Source organism: Peromyscus californicus, unplaced genomic scaffold (genome assembly GCF_007827085.1).
Source record: "Peromyscus californicus insignis strain IS unplaced genomic scaffold, ASM782708v3 Scaffold_22__1_contigs__length_63687245, whole genome shotgun sequence".
NCBI lineage: Eukaryota > Metazoa > Chordata > Mammalia > Rodentia > Cricetidae > Peromyscus > Peromyscus californicus.
Genome location: NW_026294525.1, coordinates 38,597,896 through 38,615,808, shown reverse-complemented (window position 1 = coordinate 38,615,808; position 17,913 = coordinate 38,597,896). Strand labels below are relative to the sequence as shown.

Here is a 17,913-nt window from a genome sequence, read left to right as displayed (position 1 = left end):
CTGTCCAGGCTGCCAGCTGTCTCTGTCTATTCTCACAAGAATTTCAGAAATTGCTTGCTTGCATTTTCTGTTTTCTCAGGTATAATTATGTTCCTTCTCAGGTCTTTGATGGAGTTGAAGACTGGATAGCTACAGTTACAATTTTCTCATATCTTAACTAGAACATATTAAGTACTAGAGTTAGAATCTTCAGGACAGGACAGCTATTGGAGGAATCTTTGTCATTTACCATTTACTTTAATGATCTGGACATTTAGCATGTCTTTCTTGTTTGATGTTGTGCTTGTTTGTTGTAGTTTCATTTTTGTTTATGTTATTACCTTTTGTTTTTCCCGAACAATACTTGATAATCATTCTTATTGTACATAGTTTGCATTAAGTTTTGAATCTTCTTATTTAGACAAAAAGGGGAAATGTAGTGGTATTTGCTCCACCCATGACCTTGGGCTATAGGGCCTGAAGGAGGTGGTGCTTCCTGCCATTGTATGTGACCTCTTAAAAGGTAAGGGAGAAGAGTCACGAGTCACAGAGCCCCTTCTCCCTCCTGCCTGCTTCCTGGTCTGATTGAACTGCCAGGTGGATTGGCTCCTAGTCAAATCAGAGGACAACTTCAGTTGTCTACTCTGTTCTGTATTCATGAGCGTATTTCCTCACTTACTCATTAAATAGACTCTCGTGGATTGATCTTCATAGGCAGGATTTTAATGCAAACCATGGACCCTGAGGGATAATGATATGTCATTGTCATTGTAGATCATCAGTGACACCAGGCATGCAACTTTGCTGGGGGTGCTGATGAGGGTGCATGTGTGTGTGGGGGGGGGGTTGACAGTGAATGGGATCTCTGTACGTTCTCCTAACCTTTGCTTGAACCTAAAAATAGCTTTTAAAAATAAAGACTATTAATTCTCTTAAAGGAAGAAAAAGTCAATGCCTAACACCAAAAAAAATTGTTAGGACAATTAATAAAAGCAAGATAATGAGATATCTAGCATATAATCAGTACTATCTAAAACTTAGTATCCTTGGGACTGGCAAGATGGCTCAGGAGTTAAGAGTACTTGCTGCTCTTGCAGAAGACCCAAGTTTGATTCCCAGCACCCATATTGGTTGGTTCACAGCTGTCTCCAGGTCTAGGAGATTTAATTCCCTCTTCTGACCTCCTGCACCTGCATGTATGTAGTACATACAAATACACTCAGACCCACGCCCCCCTACACACACACAACAAACATGCATAAAATAAAAATTTTTAAATCTTTTTTAAAATTTGTATCCATCCCTTATCTCAAAGATAAGTGTAGCTTCCTACCTTATTAAAGAATCTTGTTTTTACAGAACACAGAGGTCATTGCAGAAAGTCACAATTGGTTCAATTGACAAGAGCAACTTATAGTTGGGTGCCTAGCATTAACTGATATGTCTACAACACTATCCCTATGACTAAGGCTTGGGAAATGTCACAGGAGAGAGGGTGGAAATTTTGTAAAAGCCAGCAGACCAAATCATTTTCTAGGACATTTGTCTTCCAAATATGATATGAAGGCTGCACCTTTGGTATCTGAACAATATGCTTGCCTTAACAAGACCTGAACAATGACAACAGGTGACACACAAACACGGAAGGCAGAATTCTCCCAAGGCTCCATCTCTAGATGAAAGAGCTATAAGCAACTAATGTCTACTGAGAGAGAAAGAATCAACCTTCCCTAAGGTTGCTTATCAAATATCACGTGATTGGTCATAAAATCATATGCCTATGAACAACTCTAATGGACTCACAGGTTGTATTTATATATTTATTCATATCTGTAACAATAATAACTAAAGAAAAGAGGCCACAAATTTGAGAGCAGGGGGTGACACGGGAAGTGTTGGAGAGAGGAGAGAAATAACATAAATAAAATGACATAAATACTACATATATGAATCTTTAAATAGATGCAGAAATTATAAATTAGGATATATTTGAATTGTTTTAACAATACATACTGTACAACTTACAAGTCCAACCAGATTTGTTGTAAGCCACGGAACAGATGGACCACACACCTTTGCTATGCACCTCTCCTCTCCTTCCCTCTCTACTAGTCGTCATGTGAGTGAGGACAGAAGTTGGAGATGAAAAAGCCTGGATGCCTAGCCGCTCTGCCAGGGACACGAACTTGAGGAAACCAATTAAACTCTTGGTACCTCAATTTCTTCATCTGCCGAGCCATCTGTCACCAAAGCCTTTGAGACGATGGCTAGGGAATGACTCACTTCACCTCACAAACCTTCTCCTTTCCTTACTGGGCTCACACCTGACTCTGAGACGAGGGGGAAGAAATGGTTCTAGACATATATATTTTAAAAACTTCTGGTACATTAATAGCTCCTGGTCATCATGAATGGTACTTTAAGTATATTGCTTAATCGCTGTTAAAATTAGTCATTTATAGTTGCCACATTTCAGAAATTTAATTATAAAAATATAAAAATTGCTGGGAAGACGGCTCAATTGGTAAGTGTTTTTCTGCAAGCATGAGGGTCTGCTTTCAGATCCTCAGCCCCCACATAAAAAGCCAACATGGATGTGCAGGCCTGTAATGCCCCCACTGAGGAGCAGAGACTGGGAGATCTCTGGAGTTTGCAAACCACCCAGTCTAGTCAATTGTTCAACTCTAGGTTCAGAAAGGGACTCTGTCTCAAAGAAATATGGTGGGGAGGAGACAAAAGAAGACACATTATTTTGACTTTGTCCTCCTGAGGGGTATGCATGGACATGTGAATCTACATGCATGCACCATACACATGCACACGTGGAAAGAGAAATTCTGATCCAGTTATAGGAATCCAATTTTAAGCTATTTTTTCTTACCTAGTAGTAAACAGAAGAGGGCGCACTAAGACTAGAATTCAAATCCTAGTCTTACCTATTGCTACACCAAGCAATTTCTAAATCAGTGGTTTTCAACATGAGGGTCATGAATGTTTCACAGGGGTCCTATATCAGATATGCTGCATATCAGATATTTATATTGTGATTCATAACAATAGCAAAATTAAAGTAGTATGGTGGTTCTCAACCTGTGGGTCACCTAAAACCATTAGAAAACAGATATTTACAATTTATAACAATAGCAAAATTACAGTTAAGAAATTAAAATTATGAAGTAGCAATGAAAATAATTTTATGGTTGAGGGATCACCACAACATGAGGAATTGTACTAAAGGGTCCCAGCATTAGGAAGGTTGAGAATCACCCCTCTAAGCCATCATTACCTAAAATATGCAAACTATTTAATGATTTATATCCAACACAGTTACATCTACAACAGTAATAATAGAAGTTTAGGCTATTAAAGTCAGAGACACAGTAAGAAGTGAGTCTTGAGTTATCATTCAAGGATCTGAATATAGACTAATTTATTTTAATAAATGCAGTACAAATTCCTTTAATGATATTAACACAGTATGTTTGCTCTTTTTTCCATTACACATGTAGTTTTAAATGACACTCACATATCTAAGAGATACACAATTCTTTGTAAGGTTTCTTTATGTATAATAACATCATTTTAATGTTGAAAATATTTGATTGTAGAGAATGAAGTTATTTTCCTTTGGTTAAAATACTTCTTGCTTTCTCCTCATTGCTAAAATTTAGGACTTATGCCCAAGGTAATCCAATGGTCAACTGTTTCAATTACCAGTCACTTATCATATGACCCAGAGTGTAATTTTTCTGATAATTATATCTATTTTATCTATCCAAAATTGTATCTATGCTTAGATAGATAGATTTTTCTCTATCTATAATTTTATCAGTTCAGACCTCACAACTGACACGTTGGTAATTTGACAAAGTTCCACCAGACATTGTACAAACCATTTCATGACTTATATCCAACAGTAACATCAACAACAGTTAAAAAAAAAAAAAGAAGTTTAGGGTTTGCGTGCTTCAGTCAATAAGAAGAATTGAAGCATAGAAAGAAGAGAAATTAATCCCTCATCAATCAGCCTTTATCATATTTCCCATAAGAAAGCAAAAATAGGCAACCAGATATTTTAATTTATATTTAAATGCCTCTGTTTATCTGTGGAACTCCTGAAGCAGAATTTGTCTTACTCCACTCGGAATCTCTAAGAATTCTACTGCGGTTCCGGGTGGTTGAGCAGATTCAGTAGAGTAAAAACACAACTTCCTTACACAGTAGCTATAATAGCTCAGCTGCTAAATGATAGTGGCTGTCTTCATTTCTAATACTGCATGAACTTTATCAATGAAATTTTTGTTTGATACTATCAATCACATGCAGGAACCTATGAACTAGAAGATTTTCATATGAAAGCTTTCTCGGTAATAGAATCAATAGTTTGCTATAAAATGAAAGCACCAAGAAAAAGCCAAATTCTAATGAACCCCAGGACTTTTTTTTATCACTTCCAGGCATTTTGTGTCATAAGTCAGAGTTCATTCAGCCCTCAAACCTATTGCAATAGATCCTTTCATTGTTACCCTTTGAATCATAAAGACATGGAGAGACGTCTTAATTATCTCAAACTCCCACAGCTGGTGATTAACAGGTGATGCATTTGACCACAAAAGCCTGAATTTCCACTCGTTACCCTTCACTTCTCAAATCTTTTTTTTTAGATTGACTTAATTCCCATGTATATGTACATGTGCTTACACAAGTTTTCGCACACCACATAAGTGTAGGTGTAAGTTCCCGAGGGGTTCAGAAGGCATCAGATCCTCGAGAACTGGAATCACAGGAAGCTGTAGGCCCTCTGATGTGGGTTCGAGGAACCAAACCCAGGTCCTTTGCAAAATCTGTAAGTGCTCTTAACCACAAAGCTGCCCCTTCAGCCCCCTTAAATCTTTTCCGAATTAAAGTTGTTCAAATATTTTTTTGCAGTGGGATTGAAACATCTGATAGATTTTAATGCATTGGTAAACATATTCATTGTGCACATACCACAGTCCTAAGAGAAAGCTTTAATATGGAAATCACCTAGTAGTGGTTCCAGGCCGGTCTGTGCTCCATAACAAGATGGTATCCAAAAATATAAAACAAGGGAGTGGGGGGAGGATGAATGGCAAATCAAAACAAAAACAAAAATCTCAAACAACTTCAAACATTATTCCAGGTGTTATAACAGGCATTTTAAATTTTGTTTTCAATTTATTTATTTAGATTGATTTTTCTTCATTTATTTATTAGACAGTGTCTCCCTATGCAGCCCCTACTGGCAGACCTGCTCACAGAGATCCACCTACCTCTGCCTCCTGGGTACTGGTCTTAAGGCTTGCGCCACCATGTCTGGCTGAAAGAAAATCTGAAATAGATTTGTCTGTGTCTAAATTCATGTTATTGGGAATTGAAATGAAATTCTACCGAATCTGCATACCCGTTTGGATAACAGTTAGAATGTTTGCTCTGTTCAGACTTCTAGCCTGAAGCGGGATGTGTCATTCTGGGTCATTTTCATTTCTTTTATAAGAGATATTGAAGGTTTTCAGCACAGACTCTGTGTTTGTCTCGGTAAGTCTACGGTGAGTTTTTATGTTATTTTACACAGATTTATATTTCTAAGCTCTGTTTCTTCATCTTTCTTGATTTCTTCTTCCATCTTTCTGTGGATCCTAGGACTTGAACTCAGGTCACCAGGTCTGACTCCTTTGTTTCTTTAAGTACTAGATCTGTGAATATTCAAGAGTAAAGTCGATGTCTGTTTTCATTTTCACCTCCTGGACACCTACCCCATATGCTGATAACAAATGATACTGATATTGGACAATTATCAACAGAAGATTCTTAATAATGCAGGAATAATAATTTAGGTGTTTTTATATTGATTCTCTTAACACTACTAACTGTTCAAAATATAGAAAGTATATCCGTATCCCATGTGAAAGAACTAAAATCCAGAAAAAGGCACATTGCACCCAAGCTTGAAAATTAAAATAACTATGCATATGATGCAATATTATTGATGTCCATATGAAATAAATTTAGTGGTTCAAAAAACAAGATTTTCAGAATGTTCTAATGATTATTATTCAATAAAATATCATCAAATAGTTGTTTGGACTCATCAGAAATATTAGTCTTTGACAATAATTTTTTAAATTAAAATTCAGTATAACAATATTAATAGAGCCCTAATTATAGTTAATGAATTAGAACTGAAGAGTACCTAAACTGAAAATCAATAATACACACAGAGTTCACATTCTTTGAATGCTGGGAAGGGCACACCAGAACACTTATTGAAGAAAGTCATGAGTTCTCCAATATTACACACCCGAAAGACTAAAAGTCACTAGCATTGCTAGCTGTAAAGAAGGTAAGTTGTAGACAAAGATCATGTCTTTATCTGTGCTTGTCAATTGCCAGCTTGACACCTACTAGAGTTACCCAGGAAGAGTTTAGGAGTTACTGAAGTCAGATTGGCCAGTGGTCATGTCTTTGAGCATTTTGTTGATTAATGATTGATGTGGGAGGATCCATTCCATTGTGGGCTGTGCCACCCCTGGGCAGGTGGTCCTAGATTGTGTAAGCTGAGAAAGCCATGAAAAACAAACTGGCAACAGTGGTCCTCTGTGTCTCTGCTTCGGTTCCTGCCTTAGCTCCTATCCTGGTTCTCCAAGATGATGGGCTATGATGTAGAAGTGTAAGCCAAATAGACCTTTTACCCTCAAATTGCTTTTGGTCAGCATTTTATCAACAGCAAACTAAGATGTTATGCCTCTAAGGCATGAGTTATGTATGCATTAAGGTGAGGAAAATTATTAGAAGTAAAGAAGTAATTAGAAGAGTTCACTGAGAGTTTTGTATTGTCTTCGCAAGATAACATCCTCTTTCAACAGAAGATCCTCCTGAAAGTACCAGGTAAATTTTCCATTTACCCACCCTTTTCCTTCAATAAATAGCATAAGGTTCCTGTTATATGCCACACACTGCCCTGTGTAGCAGAAACACAGGAAGAGCAAGGCTCACAGTACTCACACTTCAACCGCAAGCCTGTATTGCCATCCTTAGATGACATAGAAACTCACCACATTAGACCACTGGTTTCTTCGTCTGCTTTACATAATGAAAACCCCTATTCGCTGATGAGAGAGTTCCGTGAAGTTCCAAAGAGCACAAACGTTGGTAAGGCTGGTTGTCAAGATCCGCAGTCAAAAGAACAAGAATTATAGCCTTTAAACCCTTGAACTTGGTGCTAAATCACAAGTTGTCACTGTTGTATATTAAGCACAACCTGCCTTTCAGCTACTTAGCACCGTCACCTACCACCACCAGGTGTGGTGCATTTCCACTGTCCCTAGGAGTTGCTTAGTAACACATGCACCCTTTAAAAGGTCCCTCTGATTATCACAGCTCTTTCCCATTCTCTCTCTCTCTCTCTCTCTCTCTCTCTCTCTCTCTCTCTCTCTCTCTCTCTCTCTCTCTCTCTCTCTCTCTCTCTCTCTCTCTCTCTCTCTCTCTCTCTCTCTCTCTCTCTCTCTCTCTCTCTCTCTCTCGTTCTCTCTGCCTTGTTCATTCTCTCTGTCTCTCCCTGTCTGTCTGTCTGTCTCTATCTTCGCTTCCCTTCCCGCAACAAACCTTTTGGGTTAGATTGGATCTGGCGCACGGTGTGATCTCTTCGTGGCTCACCTTGCCCGGAACCCACAAAAGTACATTTCTGCAGCTTTATCCTAACAGTCACGTCACACAACCTCAGGATACATCTAGACAGAGAGGGGAAGACTCGATGGGGAATTTCGAGTATCTATCTGCCTTCTCTGAAAACCCAGGGGAAACTGAGGGTGAGTCACAGTTGAAACCCAGCAACCACAATAGACAAATAATATAAACGGCACTGCTCTCTGTCACTGAAGCGTGGTGATGTGCCTTTTTCTAAATTAAACTAGAGCCATTGCTTTAAGTTGGTAACTTTTCATACCCACCCAGATGTCTGTCCACAAATGGCCCCCATCTTACCTAAGGATTTTTTTTTTTACAGGGAGAAAATGAATGGTGGAGAGTTTTTAGAGACTAGAAGTACCATCAGAGTACCATTTATAGCACTGACTCATCGTCCTCCGTTACACACGCTGAGGATTTCCTCTATTTATAACATGGGGGTCATAGAATTCGCCGGTGAGAATGTGCGAACCCGCAGGTGAAACTTAGTACATGGAGCCCGGTACTCGGATGGTTGTTACAGTACGGCCCAAATTGGAACTGGCTCTGTGACAGACGTGAAATACTGTTGTCCTGCAGAGCAACTGCAGCAAGTCTGTACATTCCTCGCAGACCTGAGAACACAGTGGAAAGAAAGGTCAGTGCTCTGGTTTTCCCTAAGGCCGCAGCTGTCGCTGCTCAAGTGACTGTGGAATGTGAGGTGAGAGGCCCCCTCCTGGCTGGCACAGTCATTGTCATCAGGGAGACAGATCACAGAGCCTCTATCATTTCTGCCTTGGACCGTCGCTCGCACATGTCAACAGACGACCAGAAGGCTGCCGGGAGATTAGAAACCTGAAAGACAGGAATGGTGGGTCCAGTCATGGAAGTTCAGCCATTGCTGATGAGCTTAGGAAGACCTAGGACCTCGAGAAAATTGCACCTGAAATTTTCTTAGGTTTTTACCAAGCGACAAAGAAACCCAAGCAAAAGAAACTTGGTGCTGAAATGTATATGTATGGGGTGGGGGATGGAATGGTTAGAAAGAACATGTCTCTATTGGCTGAGTAGGGTAGAAATTTAAGAATACATGAACAGAGTATACGTTTCTTCCCTTTTCAAGACCTTGGTTTTTTTGTTTTTGGTTTTTGTTTTTGGTGTTTTTTTTTTTTTTTTTTTTTTTTTTTTTTTTTTTTTTTTTTTTTTTTTTTTTTTCTAGCAGGATTTCCTGGTCACATCATCAGGGACAAAGTAAATATGCCCCATTTTGACTTAGTGACAAGAATCATTTCCTGTAAGGTTCTTCCAGAGAAGAAGAAAAAGAAAAAGAAAAGAAAAAAAAAGACCCCACACAACCCAAAATAGCCAAGAACAAAGTGCCATGTAAAATTTTGTCAGGAAGGTTTTCAAGAAACGTGAGCATGTTTCTCTGGTTTGCTCTTAGACTGACTGTTTCAGTTTTGCTTCGTGTTGCTTCTTAGCCACGTAAACCTGGTTGTTGCTCAACTATATCCCACTACCTGGAGTGCTTGGGGCTGTGTCTGCTTCCCAGACTTGTTCTTAAAAACCCCCTGTTTGTCTCCATTTCCCACCCCCTCCGTACATTTCATCGTCATCCTGAGTACTCCTCTGTTGACCGACCGAGCTGTCTAACTTAAAAAGGGAAACGTGCCATTTTTCCACACACCAGAAGAGGAGAAACACATGGAACTAGATGGGCCATTTGCCTTTCCGTTTCAACAATTCTCTTGCTTTCACTGTGGCCTTTATTTTCTCCACTGGTTCTTTAATGCCTTCATGGAGCACTATTCAGATTTGGGGAGAGGTAGGTAAGGATCCCAGATTTTATGTCTAAAGTATCCTTGTCACGTCTTTCCACCAGGAAGTCCTTATAGTGTTCAGCTGGTAATGGCTTCCTTGGACAAAAGTGCTCACGCTCCCCTCCCACCCACCTACCCCCACTGTCCTCCGTCCTGGTCATACTGAAAATCCATCTCTTAGTCTGTCAAGTTAGTACTCACCTGCATGTGCACTGAAGCGGCATTTACTCCAATGTCTTGTCCTGATATAAAATAGTAATGAAAGATGTAGGCAAGGGCTAAATATTAACTGTTTATACAATATGTTTTCTGTAGAGGAAAAAAAATGTTACAACTAGTATAATATGTGATGTTTTTATGGAGAACTAAATTTCTACAAAGCTCTTTACGTCATATGACATGTTTCTGAATGTTTCATTAGATGGTAATATTCCTAGATATATTCTAACAGAAAGAGCAGGAAAGTATTGTTAGCTCCTGGGAAAGTGTAGACCCTGGTAAGGTGACCCTCTCCAGTGGACTACCACACATCCAAGAATATTTGGGCAGCACAAATTATTCTTGAAAGATAAAAGAGAGAGAAAGACAGAGCAGGAGTAGAGTTGGGTAGGTAGGTAAGGAAGGGAAATGAACTAGGAGAGACATGGGGATAAATATGATCCTAAAACACATTCTAGGAAACTCTCAATGAACTACCAAGATATTCTTTAAAGGAAATTTAATGTACTCTGTACCAACCACATACATTTCCTAAATGCATCACCAAGTATTGAAAACAATGGTAGATTTAAAAGAATTACTTCATGTTATTTGGGATGGGGTGTTGATAATAGTTAAGCCAGAAAAGGCCCCTGTGACCAAGTCTGAAGGCCCCAGCTGGATCCCTGTGACCCATATAATTAGAAGAAGAAAACTAACTTCCACAAGTTGTCCTCTGACCATGCACCACATTATACTCATAAATAAATAAATGTTTACAAAGCTTTTTTAAAAGTGTTATGGCATAGAGAAAAGCCAGTAAGGCAAGTCATTTTCTAGGAAATGGAGGGAACTGGAGACGGTGTTAAGAAAAATGAGTCAAACACAGAAAGGTAAATACCACATGTTTTCACCCAGAGGCTGCAGTTGAAGCTGGAACAATCTTTTAAACATTATAAAGACACAGGATTGGCACCGGTTATGATAAGCTTCAACATACTTGAGGCAAAATATAGATTAAGTTTGTGACGAGGAACCTGTACCTTTGAAAATTCTTTTTTTTTCCCTATTTGTTCCTATCCATGGCTGAACCTGGACATTATATTACATACTCTTAGAGAAATTAGACTCTTGAGAAAAAATTCCTGATGGTTTCATTAAAAAAAAAAACTAGTATGTGGGACCTGATTATTATTGTAGAGAAAACATACTCTAACCTCACTCAGTGCAGCCTAAGGAATGTTCAAAGTAGAATTTAAAGAACCAACAAAGATGAACCTAGTATCCTAGCTTACGTCTGCTCCTTCCCATTATATCCAAAGACACCCATCCTCTTGTCCTAGGCAATATCTTAGCCATGTATAATGCAAGTGAAAGGTAAGTCTTTTTTTCTTTTTTTTTTTAAACTGGATTTGTCAGGCTAGAAAAGAAAAATCATGCTTAAGAAAAACCATCCCCTGTGAGTAATCCATGCCCTTGATGAGGTTTGGTTTTTACTGACTACACACACACACACACACACACACACACACACACACACACACACACACCCCTTGGGTTTTTAAAGACTGACTTCCAGAGCTACATTCCTTACGCTGTTATCCCATGAGCCTCTGTGCACACCTTCTCTCCATAAAATGCCAGGATTCTGGAGATTTCTATCCGTTAATCACAGCCTAAAGGCCAGGCATTTCTCTGCTAATTGCTCTCTAGTCTTATCTCAAAGTTTTCTTTTTCTGGGATTCATTGGGCTGTTCCTTTGTCCTGGGGTTTTCCTGTATGGTTACCCTCCGGGCCTGACCTGTTCTGTCCTCTGTCCACTTTACCAAGCTTTCTATTTCCTTTGGCACCCTTCCTCTTCCAGCAGAAAGCCTCCCTCAGACAGAGATTCTGGTTATTTTCTTCCTTCCCGGGTAAGCCCTTCCACTTCCTTCCGTCAGCCTCGTTTATTGTGACTGACTTACCCAGTGACCCCTAACTCCATCAGCCCCCACATTTCTTCCTGTTTTCAGACGATGGCACGGCCGGCCACCCAGTCTGTGAAAACAGATAACAACGCGAGCTCTCTTCCCTCCCAAGCTGTCTTCAGCCTCAGCAACTAGACTGTCCCCCATGGCTCTGAGTCTGCACGATCCTCTCTGCTTTCTCTTCAGTTTCCCTGAATCGCCCCTTCCTTATCACACTTACCAGGGGCCAGATTTGCATTTCCTTCCTCTGCCCTATCTTGGGCATCTACCTTTTCCTCCCCATGCAGATACCTGAGGCAGAGGTTCTTCTCTTTCACTAACGTATCTCTGACCTTTCCTGTGGCAGAAAGTCTTCATTTTCAGTTTCCAGTTTAAAAAAAAAAAAAAAAAATGGATGGCCATCCCTTCCTACATCTGCATTTTACGCCAGCTCTCCTTTTCGCTCTGCACTGAATTCTCTGTAATTCGAACATGTTTGGAAGCATAGCCTCCAAGGCTCTTTGCAAACGGCGCCTGTCTTCCCCATGCTATTTCCCTTTCTCATGCAAAGGAGAGAACTCTCTGCCAGCTCTTCATAACGCCCCCAGAGTATCCCGAGAGCCTCACCGGTGAAATTCCAAGACTGGGTGGCGGGCATCAGTGCCAGCTAATAAAACTCCTGTGATGCCTATGACGACACGAGTCTTCTGTGCTCTTCGATATGACAGCGCTACACAGGAGTGACTACTAGCAGCTGACACATGGCTGGCGCATCTGACGCATGTGTCCAGCAGCTACTGTATTAAACAGCACGGTGTAAGTGTACGTCCCGCATGTAAACGATACTATGTGTGATTAACCTAGTGAACATACTATAGGCTTTTCATCACACGCACACACACACACACACACACACACACACACACACACACACACACAAACACACACATACAAAGATGATAGCAAAATAATAACAGACCACATGCCGGGCGATGGTGGCGCACACCTTTAATCCCGGCACTCAGGAGGCAGGTGGATCTCTGTGAGTTCGAGGCCAGCCTGGACTACAGAGTGAATTCCAGGACAGGCTCCAAAGCTACACAGAGAAACCCTGCCTCGAAAAACCAAAAAAAAAAAAGAAAGAAAAGAAAAGAAAAAAGAAAAAGAAACAGACCACATAATCAAAATTAGATTTTAATATAAACATTGTGAAGATACCTTGCCAACTTAAAAATGACTTCATTAAAAACTCAAGAACGCCTTTAATCCCAGCACTTGGGAGGCAGAGCCAGGTGGATCTCTGTGAGTTCGAGGCCAGCCTGGTCTACAGAGTGAGTTCCAGGAAAGGCGCAAAGCTACACAGAGAAACCCTGTCTCGAAAAACCAAAAAAAAAAAAAAAAAAAAAAAAAACCAAGAAAGCTACACAGAGAAACCCTGTCTCGAAAAACCAAAAAAAAAAAAAAAAAAAAAAAAACCAAGAACACTGCGTTATGCTCCTAAATAATCTGTTAATTGTCTTTTCCCTATTTCCCACAATTTGTAATGCCCAGAAATCAAGTCATAGACAGTTATAAACTGAGTGGGTTTTTTAATCACCAAACTCTACCAAAAACAAAAATATATTTTAAAAAAATCTCTAAAATTATTATAGCAAAAATAAATATTTAATGTGGGATATTTTGTGACATGAGGTAATGAGACCTCTACAAGAGTAGTTAATCTGTATATTGAACTGATAGCGTGGGTTTCATACACACACACACACACACACACACACACACACACGTATATATGTATATATATATAAAATATGTGTGTATGCATATATATATGTATGCATACACACATATATATCCAGCTGTTTCACCCAATTCAAAGTGTGCTTCAAACACACACCCAGTCTCTCTTGTTCCTTTTCCTCATGCCTGCTCTTAGCCTTGCAGGACAAGGCAGAATGCTATTCCCACCTTGCTTCCCACTCACTTCATCCTCGACCAAGAAAGACTTCACACTCACACATAACCTTTAGCCTGCCTTCCGACTTCATCTGACTGCCCTGGGACTGTGCATGCTTGGCTCATCCTTCTCGGACCACAAACCCCGGCCCTCTCTCCTCTCGGAACTGGATTTGCTGGTGTGAGTAGGTATGAGGAACTCTTGAACTGCAAACCAGACTGTTAAGGTATTATAGCTGGGTGTTTTACCTTTCTATACTTTTAAAGTAGAATTTAAATTGTCTAAAACGTCAGCAATAATGGGTAATTTTGGTATTGCCTCTGCTGGACTTACGCAGACTCTGCATGTTATGATACCTGGAATCACAGATATGAAAATATCATCTGGTTTAGAGAAAAGGCTAATTGCTTATTGAGGAAGTATTTGGGGTGATTTTCCTGTAAATTAAAGTCATACTAGAACAGTGGCTCTCGTCCTTCCTGATGCTGTGACCCTTTAACACAGTTCCTCATGCTGTGGTGACCCCAGACCATGAAATTATTTTTGTTGCTACTTCATAACTGTAGTTTTGCTACTGGTATGAATTGTAATGTAATTTCTGTGTTTTCCAATGGCCTTTGGCGACCCCTGTAAAAGGGTCGTCCAAAGGAGTCGCGACCCACAGGTTAAGAACCACTGAACTAGAAGGACGTAGGTTTTGAAAACATGTGTTTAAAATGAATGGTTTCTCATCCTGTTCCAAGCCTTGGTCTTGGTTGGTGGGGATAAAATCAAAGCCTGGTCCAGTGACCAGGTTCATTTCTTCTTAATTTCCTTTTTGTGTTTTTTTTTTTCTGCTTCAATATATTGTCTGTGTGAAACTGAAGTCTGTCACCTATTATTAAGCTGTCAAACCAATTTAGTGTTGTAGTTCCACAGTGTAGACCACAGAGCCCAGGTAGTTTTCAGGGAGTCATTAGGTTAAAAGCACTCTCATAATAACGCTGAGACACCACTTGTTTTGTCCACAAGGATGCTACTCCCTGCACCGATGTCACAAAGGGCATTGTGGGTAAAATTATAGATCCTAGGCAGTGCAATCAGACTGTACAAGCAGCCATTGTATCATTCACAGTTTAAAAGTGTCAGTTTTACCTAGGTATGTCCCTGGCAAAATGGTAAACGTGTTTCTGCTATTAAATCTAACCCTAAAGCACATTTCTTTAACATTCTTCATGGCAAAATTAAAACATTTAGTAAGATTGCCTATGGAGAACTATTGTGACGATTTAATATGTCGACCCAATGGACTCTAAAAAAGCAAACATCTAGCCGCCTCTGTGAGGCAATGTTGAGATTAGGTCACGTAAGATGAGAAGACCTGTGGCAACGGCGGGTGTCACTTTCTATGGTTGGAGTTCTGACTGACGGTGGGTGTCACTTTCTATGGCTGGAGTTCTGACTGACGGTGGGTGTCACTTTCCATGGCTGGAGTTCTGACTGAATACAAAGGAGGAAGCTAGAGACGCTCAGCATCCATCACTCTCTGCGTCTTGACCACAGACACAAAGTAACCAGTAGTTGCCTTCGCATCCGCACACCAGGCCTTCTCAGCCAGGAGGGGCGGGGCCTTCCAACCGCGAGCCAAAGTAAGCCCTTCTTCGCTCCTTCAGCTATGTTTACGGGGCATTTTGCTGTAGCAAAGAGACAAGTCATGAATACAATTACTGTGCAACCAAGTTGTGAGCGGAACTGCATCCGTTACAGATGAAACAGCCTTTTTATTTGAAAGAACTATTGGAAATTGTTACGCCGGCTGCAGAATTGGACACTTTTCGGGACCAGGAGCACACTGTGGACTGGGATAAAGTTCCAGTGTCCAGCAGAGAGTGGAACATTAGAAAACCTGAAATAAAACTCCCGCTGTAGACTTGATAGCTTCCTGGTAACTTACTGACTTTTCTAATGAGTCGGTGACACTAACAAATGTGACTTCGAGGTATCATAAAGTTAAGTTGACAAACATTTGGCAATCTGTATCCCACAGTGAAAAGCTTTTCCTGACGGTCAACGCATGGTGTGCCAAATTGCTTATAGCTAAAAGAGCCACTCAAAGTTCAAAATAGGTGGGTGGGGCATACTGGTAATAATCCAGCTACTTCAGAGACTAAGACAGAAGTACAGCCAGGTCATTGTCACATTTTCAGACTCTATGGTGCAAATAACGTTTTAGAAATCACGCATTGAAGCCGGGCGGTGGTGGCGCACACCTTTAATCCCAGCACTCGGGAGGCAGAGGCAGGTGGATCTCTGTGAGTTCGAGGCCACCCTGGGCTACAGAGTGGGTTCCAGGAAAGGCACAAAGCTATACAGAGAAACCCTGTCTCGAAAAACAAAAACAAAAACAAAAAACAAAAAACAAAAAAAATCACCCATTGAATGTGGATGGGGTAACAAAGAATATCCACAAGACCTGCTAAGCTTCTCATCCCCTGGTGACACTGAACCCACTAGCAGGTTGTGTTTGCACATTGATCCATTTATACGAATTTTTTTTAAGATTTTTATTATTTATGTATATGAGTGCTTTATCTGCATGTACAACTTTATGCCAGAAGAGGGCATCAGATCCCACTAAAGATGGTTGTGAGCCACCATGTGGTTGCTGGGAGTTGAACTCAGGACCTCTGAAAGAGCAGGCAGTACTCTTAACCACTGAGCCATCTCTCCAGCCCAACAGCAATGGTTAAAAAAAAGAGGCAGCCTTACATTTGAGAGGAGGTGGAGTCTGACTTGGGATGGACAGGAGCAGTGAGAAGGAAGAAATGATGTAAGTATATTTAAATTCAATGAAGAATTTCTTGGAACAGCAAGGTATAACTAATCTGTGGAAATGCCAAGATAAAAGGTTAAAAGTATTTTCCTGTTTCTTTTTCCTTTTTCTCCAGTCTTCTATTTGCAGACTGTCCCAATGGTTCTACTTACAGAACAGAATAGTGGCTATCAGATGCCACGGAAAGTAGGATGAATAGAAGGTTGGGACATTGACCAATGGATACTAAATTTTAGTGACACAGGGAAAACAAGCGATTTGTAAATAATGCACTGTGGAGGACTGTCTTAGTTACTGTTCTATTGCTGTGAAGAGAGACCCACCACGACCAAGGCAACTCTTATAAAGAAAGCATTTAATTGGGAACTTGCTTATAGTTTCTGGGGGTTAGTCCATTATCATCGTGGTGGGGAGCATGGCAGCATGCAATCAGGTACTGGAGCAGTAGCTGAGAGCTATATCCTGACCCATAAGCAGCAGGGGAAGAAAGAGGAGACACAGAGAGAATGGGGGAGGGAGGGAGAGAAAGACTGGGCCTGACCTTGGCTTTTAAAACTTCCAAGTCCACCCCAGATGACACACCTCCTCCAACAAGACCACATCTCCTAATCCTTTCCAAACAGTTTATCAACTGGGAACTAAGCAAGCAAATGCATGAGCCTGTGGGGACCATGCTCATTCAAACCACCATAGTGACTGTAGGTAAACAGAATATATTGGATATTCCTAAAAACCAAGAAGGAAAATATTGAATGTTTTAACAGCAAGAAGTAAAAGTTTGAGGATGGATGGATAGATAGATAGATAGATAGATAGATAGATAGATAGATAGATGATAGGTAGATAGATAGATAGATAGATAGATAGATAGATAGATAGACGATAGATAGGAAATAGATAAGTTCACCTTGACATGAACTTTCTACAGGGTAAGCCTGTACATTACATGGTACCTCATGAGCATCTCCACTTTCTTGTTTTTTGTTTTGTTCTTATTGTTGTTGTTATTGTTTTGTTTGGTTTGGTTTGGTTTGGTTTTTTTGAGACAGGATTTCTCTGTGTAGTTTTGGTGCCTATACTCTTTCTCTCTCGCTCTGTAGACCAGGCTAGTCACAAACTCACAGAGATCCGCCTGGCTCTGTCTCCCAAGTGCTAGGATTAAAGGCGTGCACCACTGCCACCCTGCATACATCTCCACTTTCTATGTATCAACTCAATTCCTTTTAAATTTAAAGCATAAACTTAACAAAGGATAGTACAAAAGCCATATACAGTCAGTGGAGATCATATTTCAAATACTGACTTTTGATTCCCTCCCCCACCCCCCACCCCCACCCCCGGAGAGCACATGCAGTATGATGATCTTCTGTAAAGTTGGAGAGTAGCAGTGAGCTGCAGAGCCCACTGAGATGCATGGTCACAAGGAAACAGCCCTCACCCCATAGGGTACTGTGTGACTAACCTATGAGATGCAGAAAATTAGAGATTTATATTTTATGCATTTTCAACATATGATAT

General features: G+C 40.4%; 2 long non-coding RNA genes across 3 annotated transcripts in view; one reads left to right on the top strand and one right to left on the bottom strand.

Annotated features, from left to right (window-relative positions):
* Positions 1-8,115, top strand: part of LOC128118560 (uncharacterized) — a 34,417-nt gene extending 26,302 nt beyond the window's left edge. The window contains exon 3 of the long non-coding RNA XR_008221260.1: positions 8,003-8,115. This is a non-coding gene — a long non-coding RNA (uncharacterized LOC128118560). The remainder of the gene's footprint in view (positions 1-8,002) is intronic.
* LOC128118559 (uncharacterized) lies at positions 1,873-13,012 on the bottom strand. 2 transcript variants are annotated; one of them, XR_008221258.1, is made up of 3 exons: positions 9,684-13,012; positions 7,053-8,517; positions 1,873-5,693 (listed from the first exon to the last, which is right to left on the bottom strand). It is a non-coding gene; the product is annotated as an uncharacterized LOC128118559 (long non-coding RNA). The 2 variants fall into 2 exon arrangements; XR_008221259.1 differs by having other exon boundaries at positions 1,873-7,155; positions 7,603-8,517.
* Between the last annotated feature and the right edge of the window lie 4,901 nt (positions 13,013-17,913).